This window comes from Staurois parvus, unplaced genomic scaffold (genome assembly GCF_062004578.1).
Source record: "Staurois parvus isolate SC_StPar_1 unplaced genomic scaffold, SC_StPar_1.0 ptg000573l, whole genome shotgun sequence".
Taxonomy (NCBI): Eukaryota; Metazoa; Chordata; class Amphibia; order Anura; family Ranidae; genus Staurois; species Staurois parvus.
The window spans coordinates 129,083-140,000 of NW_028318369.1; the positions used below are offsets into that span (position 1 = coordinate 129,083).

At 44.9% G+C, this 10,918-nt stretch overlaps 1 pseudogene; it reads right to left on the reverse strand.

Annotated features, from left to right (window-relative positions):
• Window positions 1-8,993: 8,993 nt before the first annotated feature.
• Window positions 8,994-9,109, reverse strand: LOC149450504 (U2 spliceosomal RNA; annotated as a pseudogene).
• Window positions 9,110-10,918: the final 1,809 nt, after the last annotated feature.

The window sequence follows — 10,918 nt, forward strand, 5'->3', positions numbered from 1 at the left end:
TACCAGATTTCAGTTTATTAGAGTCTTTTAAAATGTAATAAAAAATTGAAGTTGAACCTCAATTATCTCCACATTCCTTTAGGGCGTCCACTGAAGGATCTCAACTAGGTTTGGAAGATAAAAAGCAGGAAGATGTAAATCCAATTGTTGGAGATCATACATAAGTCCTAACACGTCTATTTGATTCATTGTAGGTGGTACAAGTGTAATCAGGATTATCGGCCCTTCCTACGTCTACTGGGCACATAAGCGGCCCCCAGAAGGGTATCTTCCACTATCTTAGGTTTAAATCCAAGTAACTTGAGAGTTTTTCGGAGTGGTAGACGGGGAATGGTTTGGTCTTATTTGTTTTTTGAAACTGGAAGATTACACTCACCGGCCACTTTATTGGGTCCTCCTGTTCAATGGCTTGGTAACACAAATTGCTAATCAGACAATCACATGGCAGCAAATCAATGCATTTAGGCATCTAGACGTGGTGAAGATGACTTGCGGAAGTTCAAACCGAGCATCAGAATGGGGAAGAAAGGGAATTTATTATTATTATACAGGATTTATGGCGCCAACAGTGTCCTCAGCGCTGTACAATATAACGGGAGACAATACAGCAACAATACAGATCAGTACAAGAGGGATAGGAGGGCCCTGATCCTGGGAGCTTACAATCTAAGAGGGAGGGGCTGATCCTGGGAGCTTACAATCTAAGAGGGAGGGCCTGATCCTGGGAGCTTACAATCTAAGAGGGAGGGCCCTGATCCTGGGAGCTTACAATCTAAGAGGGAGGGGCTGATCCTGGGAGCTTACAATCTAAGAGGGAGGGCCTGATCCTGGGAGCTTACAATCTAAGAGGGAGGGCCTGATCCTGGGAGCTTACAATCTAAGAAGGAGGTGCTGATCCTGGGAGCTTACAATCTAAGAGGGAGGGCCTGATCCTGGGAGCTTACAATCTAAGAGGGAGGCCCTGATCCTGGGAGCTTACAATCTAAGAGGGAGGCCCTGATCCTGGGAGCTTACAATCTAAGAGGGAGGCCCTGATCCTGGGAGCTTACAAGGGATTTAAGTGACTCTGAACGTGACATGGTTGTTGTTGCCAGATGGGCTGGTGTGAGTATTTCAAAAACTGCTGATCTGGGATTTTCCCGCACAACCATCTCTGGGGTTTACAGAGAATGGTCCGAAAAAGAGAAAATATCCAGTGAACAGCAGTTGTGTGGAGGAAAATGCCTTGTTGAGGTCAGAGGTCAGAGGAGAATGGGCAGACTGGTTGGAGATGATAGAAAGGCAACAGTAACTCCAATAACCCCTCGTTACAGCCAAAGTATACAGAATACCATCACTGAACGCACAACACATCCATCCTTGAAGCAGATGGGCTACAGCAGCAGAAGACCACACCGGGTGCCACTCCTGTCAGCTAAGAACAGGAAACAGAGGCTGCAACTCACACAGGATCACCAAAATTGGACAACAAAAGATTGGAAAAATGTTCTGGTCTGATGAGTCTGCAGTACATGTTTTGATTTGGAATAGAATGTGTCGTGTTCCCAATGCATTTGTGTGGATGGAAATAAAAGCTATTAGAAGGATTTTCAGCTTTATTCACTTTTGTCAACACACTGATATTAATTTGAACACAACTGTATCTGTACACCCAGAAGCTATAGGCAACAATATTAAACTATTAAAGATAGGAGCACTTGCCTAGTAATCTCTGTATTCTGGTCTGGGTTCAGCGACAGCTTTCCCATGGACAGGACCTCTCTCTCTCTCTCTCTATTTTTTAGCTCCTCCGGAACTACAAATCCCAGAAAGCTGATCCAGCGCAGGATGATGGGGAGATGATATATTTGGCTGCTTCTGGCTCTTTCTCTCGGCCCGGGGGGCTCAGACAGGATGGATGGAGGCTGCCGTTCCACAGTCCGGGATAGTGAGGCTCATCTGCTGTATCTGCATAGCTGTGTCGCAGATCTCCACGTCGGGGGTCCACGGCCGCTCACCATCCTCCAGCACTCTTCACAGCTCCTCTCTCCTCATCCACTAGAGCCGGCTGTGTGACCATCGCCTTCTCTCAGCGGAGACCCCAGGACCTGCACAGCGCCCCCTGCAGTGCCAGAGATGACATCTATACCATGATTGGTCAGAGGGCAGCTGCCCACCTACCTTTTACAAGGCTGCACAAAGACACTGCTAGCCGACATTGGATGATTCAAATCTATTAGAGAATCCTTGAATTGTTGTCCTCTCAGTTCTGTCTGCCATTCTTCTTTACTCTTCACCTTTAAAGGGCCCCAATCTGCTAGCAGAGGATACTATCCCCAACCTTTGGATGGACTATTCCATATCCACAAGTGCTCATTGTATTTAAAGGGGCGCCCCTCAATACCAACATTTCTAGAAAGGCATTCATGTGTTCCCATTGCATTGTACCAGTGGTCACAAAGGAGCTGGCTGCCTTCGTAAGTCTCGTCCACAACCAGTGCTTCCCTCCCAATAGGCACCATTGATGCACAGTGGTTATGCGCAATCTGCTGATATTATTTAACCCCTTCATGCCTGAGGGTAAAACGAATCTTAACGCCTAAGCACAATTTTGAAACTTTGACCCGTGTTAGTAAAACTGTCCGTATCATCACAACTACTTCGTACATCCGGGTGGATTACAGTTGCAAGAAAAAGTATGTGACCCCTTGGGATTACGTGGAGTTTTGCATGAATTGGGCATAAAATGTGCTCTGAATGTCATCTAAGTCACAACAATAGAAGAACACAGTCTGCTGAACATAATACTACACAAACTTTAGATGTTGCCATGGTTTAATTGCACATAACATGTAAACATTCACAGTGCAGGGAGGAAAAAGTATGTGAGGCCCTAGCTTAATGACTTCTCCCAGAGCTAACTGGAGCCAGGAGTGAGCCAACCTTGACTCCAATCAGTGTGATGATATTGGATGTGTTGCTGACACCTGTTTTGGGTTTACTGGTTTCAAGAAGCACTGTCTGATGTGAACCATGCCTCGCAGAAACGAGCTCTCAGAAGACCTACCATCAAGAATTGTTGACTTGCATGAAGCTGGAAAGGGTTACAAAAGTATCTCCAAAAGCCTTGATGTTCCTGTGTCCACGGTAAGACAGACTGTCTACAAATGGAGAAAGTTTAGCACTGTTGCTACTCTCCCTAGGCGTGGTCGTCCTGTAAAAAGGACTGCAAGAGCCCAGCGCAGAATGCTGCATGAGGTAAAGAAGACTCCCAGAGTGTCAGCTAAAGACCTACAGAAATCTCTGGCACATGCTAACATTTTTGTTGACACATCTACAATAAGGAAAACATTAAACAAGAATGGAGTACATGGGAGGACACCACGGAGGAAGCCATTGCTGTCCAAAAAGAATATTGCAGCACGTTTGAAGTTTGCAAAAGAGCACCTGGATGTTCCACAGCACTACTGGCAGAATATACTGTGGACAGATGAAACCAAGATTGAGTTGTTTGGGAAGAACACACAACACTATGTGTGGAGAAAAAAAGGCACAGCACACCAACATCAAAACCTCATCCCCACTGTGAAACATGGCGGAGGGAGCATCATGGTTTGGGGCTGCTTTGCTGCCTCAGGGCTGGACGGATTGTTGTCATTGATGGGAAAATGAATTCCAGAGTTTATCAAGACATTTTGCAGGAAAACGTACGACCATCTGTCCGCCAACTGAAGCTCCGCAGATGATGGGTGATGCAACAGGACAATGACCCAAAGCATACAAGTAATTCAACAAAACAATGGCTGCAACAGCACAGAATACGCCTTCTGGAGTGGCCCAGTCAGAGTCCTGACCTCAACCCCATTGAAATGCTGTGGCATGACCTTAAGAGAGCGATTCACACCAGACATCCCAAGAATATTGCTACACTGAAACAGTTTTGTGAAGAGGAGTGGTCCAAAATGACTCCAGATCGTTGTGCAGGTCTGATCTGCAACTACAGGAAACGTTTGGTTGAGGTTATTGCTGCCAAAGGAGGGTCAACCAGTTATTAAGTCCAAAGGCTCACATACTTTTTCCTCCCTGCACTGTGAATGTTTACATGTTATGTGCAATTAAACCATGGCAACATCTACTGTTTGTGTAGTATTATGTTCAGCAGACTGTGTTCTTCTATTGTTGTGACTTAGATGACGTTCAGAGCACATTTTATGCCCAATTCATGCAAAACTCCACGTAATCCCAAGGGGTTCACATACTTTTTCTTGCAACTGTATACTGTGTCTTTTTTCAGGACCAATTGGGCGTTCATTTGGTGGTAAATGGGAATGGATAGCTCCTGAATTTTTTATTATCAAAGGAAAACTGGGCCAAAATAGTAAAAATAAATATATTTTTTTAAATTTCTCTGTGTTTCTTGCTACTACCGTAACATACTGCCAAAGAACAACCCAAAATAAATTCTCCAGCTCTTTACGATCGCAGCGATACCATATATGTGGAGGTTATTTGTTGTACCCGGAGTACGGCCCAGAAACAAGAGTGCGCATTTTGTTTTTTGTTTTCCTAAAAACACACTGACACTAACTGTCACTGATACCAATTTAAATAAAAAATAAAATCCTAACCTTTGACCTTGACCTTTGACCCTGACCTTGACCCAGACACTAACCCTGGCACTGAACTAGATCAAACCTTGATCTAGTTTTTTTTTTAATTTTTTCTTTTATTCTCTAATATTTTATTATCTTTTTTTTTACAAACTTTTTTTTTCCTCTATGCAAGGAAGGTAAGAGATACAATGTGTCTCTCTCCTCCATTCATAAGAAAAAAAAAACAAGGGGGCCGGGCTGTACAATGACTGATCACTGTGATACCCTATCAGAGGCTATCACAGCGATCATGTGACCCTGAATCGGCAGTCCCAGGTCCTGATAGTTAGAATAGGATCCGGGGCTCTCAGTGACACCGCGGTCTTTGTGCTGGGAATGCGTTGTGCGGTGCGCTCCCAGCAGAGGGACAGGTATGCAGATATGCGGCCCCACGGAAAAAGCCCGGTTCTGTGAGGACGCAGATTTGTGTGACGTCGGCAGGAAGGGGTTAAGCATTGACATCCACTTAGTGTTACCATTGCTTACTACTTGAAATTCTGTGCATCACTGACAATGGGTTGTAATCCCCCCTACTGGAGCATCACTAAGGTATTTCATACAACTGTACTAATGAATGATTTGGGCTATTGCCCCTTTTATTGTGTGCTGATTGGTATTGGGGAGCATTATTGGTCTGAACCTAGGGTGTCAGATGGGTTGAGGAGTTCAGAGGGTGAAGGCAGCACCAGAAGACAGGCACCGTCCAGCAGCTTCTAGGGGGGTGGCGCTACATTTGTGAATGCATGAAGTGGGGGATTATTCCCCTCCACAGACCCCCACAACCACTGGCCAGGGTTGTGGGGATGAAACCTTTGTTGTCATCAACATGGGGAAAAGGGTGCGTTACCAGAGGACCCTCCTGGCAAGGCGTCCCCCCATTTTGAGGGTAGGGATGAGCTTAAGGTTATGTCTGAACCCAGGCCTTGATCGAACCTCGGCCTCCCACCACAGCTCCCCCAATACTCACCTGAGCGCCTTCTTGGTCCAACGATGTGCATGAGAGCCTCGACTGCCCCTGGACTCCTTCTCCTTATTGGCTGAGACATCAGTGAAATCTATTGGCTCCCACTTCTGTCAATCACAGCCAGTGAGCCAATGAGGAGGGGGTAGGGGGTAGGGCCAAGCCATGGCTCCAGGTGTCTTATGGATGCATAGAGGAAGGCTCGGGAGTGAGCTTGCGCCAGTGCCCCCGTAGCAAGTGGCTCCCTATTGGGGACACTGGTCAAGGAGGGAGGGGCAAGGAGCGCAGGTGGGGGACCTGAGAATCAGGACTGCTCTGTACAAAACCATTACAGAACAGGTAAGTATAACATGTTTGTTATATAAAAAAAAGCGGAACCTTTCATACCCCTCTATCAACCAGAGGCATCAATGACCCTATTCACTCACATGGCCGTGGAAGCACGGGATAAACAATGTTCAGAAATGTTTTACATTCTGTCACCAGAGCAGTAAAGTGTCATCATATAACTGGTGTGGCGCTGATCAGGGACACTGTCTGGTGACAGGATATAAAAAAAAATATATGTATATATATATATATATATATATATATATATACACAGTATACTGTATACTGTATATATACACACACACACACACATATATATATATATATATATATATATATATAAATAAAATTATTATTATTATATAATTTTAATTTTATTTATTTTTTATTTTTGATAAATGTTTGCTTTTTTTTAACATACAGTGACCAAAGCAATACAATTCTTTTTTTTTTTCTACACACACACTGTTTGTGATTGGCCCTGTCTGTACCATGTGATTGCTGTAACCAATCACAGAGCTCATCACAATGGTACACAGTGGATGATATGAAACAAAGCCATTCATTGTGTACAATTGTCATATGATCTGCTGTGATAGGCCACAGTGATCACATGCTAGCGGCAGCAGGGCGGTGGACATAACAGGTGATAGATTGCACCGGAGTGTTGCCCATGGGGCTCCCACCCAGTCTATTGTAAGGGGCTCAGGATGCAGTACTAGATAATTGGGCAATGCCCTGTAGGCTGAATATAACTTTAACCGTAGCAATGTTAAACCAAATTGTAATGGATTTATTCGAGTTAAAGTATTGGCATCAACTAAATCGAGAAAATAAAGGTCCTTGTGTGCACACCATCCACACAGCCCCCATTAGTGGGTGAGCATATGTGTTTGTGATGAAAGGGTACCCCTGGAGGTGGCTATAATGTATTGGAGCCTAATTGTCAGTGTTGGGCAGCTTTTATTGGGGCCCTTCTGTAGGTGGTGTATGTGTAGCTGTCTCTTTTAGGGTGTGCAGTACATGGCTAGTGGGGTGCTGAACAAAGCAATCTCTATTGCCTTAACTGTGTTGGGATGAACACGGATGGTCAGCTCACCTCTCCTTGTACACAGAAATCTGATTCAGATCACTTGGCAATCTGCAGTTCTCTGAAGTCAGATCCTGGTGGCTCAGTGTCTCAGCTCTGGTGTAGTCACTCACACAGGAGCAGGTCTCTCCAGCATTTGATTCCAGCATGGCAGGAGAACTCTCAGTCCCTCAGTCCTTTAGTCCTTTTTTTTTTTTTTAAGTCCGCAAACGTGCAACTATAACGAAAAAACCCGTAAGTGTTCACAAAAAAAGTGCAAGTGCAAAACACCACACGAAAAAGTGCACTTAGGGGTGTGCTGTGTCCTACCCCTAAAGGGGCTTGGACCACTTACCCTGATCCCCCGGGGCACGAAGCTCCTGACGGGGACAAGGTTCCCAATTGGTCCTCCTGGCCAAAAGGCCTGGTGGACCACCGTTCCTTGTGTCCAGCCGAAGCCAGACACACAGTACTTGGTCAGGGGGCTCTCCCGAAGAAAAGCCCCCTAGGGATCAGGGGAGGAAGGAACCAAAAGGCCACACATCCTCCCCCTAGACTTCAGGGTAGGCCCGAGGACCCACACCCTCCATCCATGAAACACACACATAAGCGAAAGAAAAAGTAACAAACGTGGGAGGTGTAAATAAATAAAATAAATAAATAAATAGAAAATTAAAAAATGGTACCGTGCCAAATTGTGCACAGACCAGGCCCTGAGGCCCATAGCAAAAATTGCCCTGGACTTAGCCAAAAGACCTGGTCCTTAGGGCGCTGTGCAAAAAGAGTGAAAAACAGTGACCATGTGTCATCTTCACACCGTGGGGTCCCACACCCAAGTGTTACTAGTGACACCCCTGAGGCGACTACTCAGGGGGCACTGAGTTTGCAGACTTTTTGCGTCCTCAGCCCCTGGCCAGACCAAGGTAGATCCGTCCAAATCAGGAGGTACTGGGTCTTTCCAGTCTTCTCGGAGGAATTACTCCCGAGGCCCCAGAACGAATCATGGCGCTCCCCGGTTTCTGTCCCTCCGGTACTAGCCTTCCGGACCCTCATCATACCAGTGAGGGTACTGTACAACAGCCATCCCCGCAAAGCTAGAATGGCCGGGAGCACCCCCACTGGACCCTGATAAGAACAGATTTTTTTTTTATTAAGTCCGCAAACGTGCAACTATAACGAAAAAACCCGTAAGTGTTCACAAAAAAGTGCAAGTGCAAAACACCACACGAAAAAGTGCACTTAAGGGTGTGCTTTTGTCCTACCCCCGAAGGGGTTGGACCGTTACCCTGATCCCCCGGGGCACGAAGCTCCTGACAGGGACAAGGTTCCCATTTGGTCCTCCTGGCCAAAAGGCCTGGTGGACCACCGTTCCTTATGTCCAGCCGAAGCCGGACATCCAGTACTAGGCCAGGGGGTTCTCCCGAAGAGAAAACCCCCTAGGGACAGGGGAGGAAGGAACCATAGGGCCACACATCCTCCCCCTAGACTTCAGGGCAGGCCCGAGGACCCACACCCTCCATCCTGTGAAAAAACACACACAAAAGTAAAAAGTGACAAACGTGGGGTGAGGAAAAATAAATAAATAAATAATTAAATAAATCTATAAAAATAATAAAAAGTGTCGTGCCCAAATTGTGCACTGACCAGACCCTGAGGCCTGTAGCAAAAAAAATTGCCCAGAACTTGACCAGAAGGCCCGGTCCTAGAGGCGCAGTGCAAAAAGTGTTTAAACTCGGTGACCATGTGCTCATTCGCAACGTGGGGTCCCACACCCAAGTGCTACTCAGAGCACCCCTGAGGCGACTACTCAGGGGGCACCTAGTTTGCGGACTCTCTGCCTTCCCAGCCCCTGGCCAGACCAAGTTAGACCGTCCAAATCAGGAGGTAACTGGGTCCTTCAGACGTTCCAAAGGAGAATTACCCCCGAGGCCCCAGAACGAATCATGGCGCTCCCCGGTTTCTGTCCTCCCCGTAATAGCCATCCAGACCCCCATCATTCCAGTGAGGGTACTATACAACAACCATCCCCGCAAAGCTAGAATGGCCGGGAGCACCCCCACTGGACACTGATAAGAACAGATACTACACTTGATCTTAGCCAAAAGGCCGAGAAGCCTTTAGTCCTTGCTATGGGCACAGACACCCCAGCGATTGGACTGCACTTCTCCAGGTTCCCCCACACGAGGGGCTCACGGTGGCTCAGGCTGTTGGCATGCCGGTGTGAGTGTGTATATAGAGAAAGTGTCAATTAATCCCTGGTGCACACTAGTGCTATGTGGGAAATGCTGCAAACCTTATATGTTCTCTGCACTGCACTGCATTTTGAGATCTGCTAAGGCTGTCAATTCAAAGTTAACGACACCCCAAAAGCAGATTGCTAACGCAGTGCATTTGCCTGAACTGCAGTTCTAGTGCTGCTAAAAAGAAGGTGCCGGCACGTGTTTGGTGCAGATGCAGGGTGATTTTAACCATAAAAAATTAACGGGCTCAAATCACACCACTCTGAATAGCAAGTGATTTGTACAGGAATGCAGTGCGATTCCCATGCGGTTCGCAGTGTAAATCTAGGCAGAATGGAAGGATTTTTGAGGCACAACTCACACAAAATATATTATATTACCATTTCAGATACTTTATTCCAGAAGAATCATGAAGTTATAAATTCATTGAGAACAAAGCTTTCAGATAACCTCCATTTGTCATCATTATTTGTACATAATGTATTCATTTCCAGAACGTATGGTCATCTCCACCTCCACACATTCATTTCTACAAACTCCTCCCATTTTTATTCTATGACTGAACTCGACACGTTTCCTGGATTGGGATCCACTTCTTCAGGGAGAAGAATAATGGAGGATTGTTTAAGAATCAACACAACAAAATGTTCCAAAAATGAAGAAAACACAGAAATGTATAGATTGCTACATTTGTATACAACAATGTCAGAGTGCCCATGCTGTGGCTGCAGATACCTGGAAACCACCAGGGGAGGCGCTACACCATGATAGGAAATTCTATTGGGGGGACCAACACGGGGCCGAGGCTAGCCCCGCCCTCTAAGATGATCCTTCTCTTCCATAGAAATGCTGGAAGGAGCCCCCTTCCATAGCTATCTTGTGTAACACGGGCAAGTACTAGAAAGAGGAGAATTCTAAGATGAAAGCAGAGATAGATTCAGAACATCCATGTCCTCCATCTCTAAAGACGATTTCCAATATCTCATAGAATCCAACATCGTCTCTTCACGACTTCCCGCCCACACCAATTCTCACATTCCCCCTACATGTACCAATCACCATTGTTTTACTAGAAAAAGACTTAGGACCCCTAAACATTATATATAGTATATCTATATGTGTATATATATATATATATATATATTTTTTTTTTTTTAAGTGGAGGCTGTAGAGAATAAAATGGTGGGTGTTGCGTTTCTTTTATGTCACATAGTATTCTGAGATTTTTCAAATGCAAATTTGCGGAAAAAGTACTTTTTAATTAATTTTAATGCAAAAAACCCCACAATATATAACCCAATTTTTGGTAATATATAAAAGGAAATAAAGACCTAACATGTCACGATTTAAAAGTGTGGACGCTCGTAGAATGGCGCCAAATGACGGTACCTAAAAATCTTCATTAGTGAGGTTACCAGTTTAGAGTTACAGAGCAACATAAATTTTTCTCTCGCTATGATAGATAGATAGATAATAGATAGATAGATAGATAGATAGATAGATAGATAGATAGATAGATAATAGATAGATAGATAGATAGATAGATAATAGATAGATAGATAGATAGATAGATAGATAGATAGATAGATAGATAGATAGATAGATAATAGATAGATAATAGATAGATAGATAGATAGATAGATAGATAGATAGATAGATAGATAGATAATAGATAGATAGATAGATA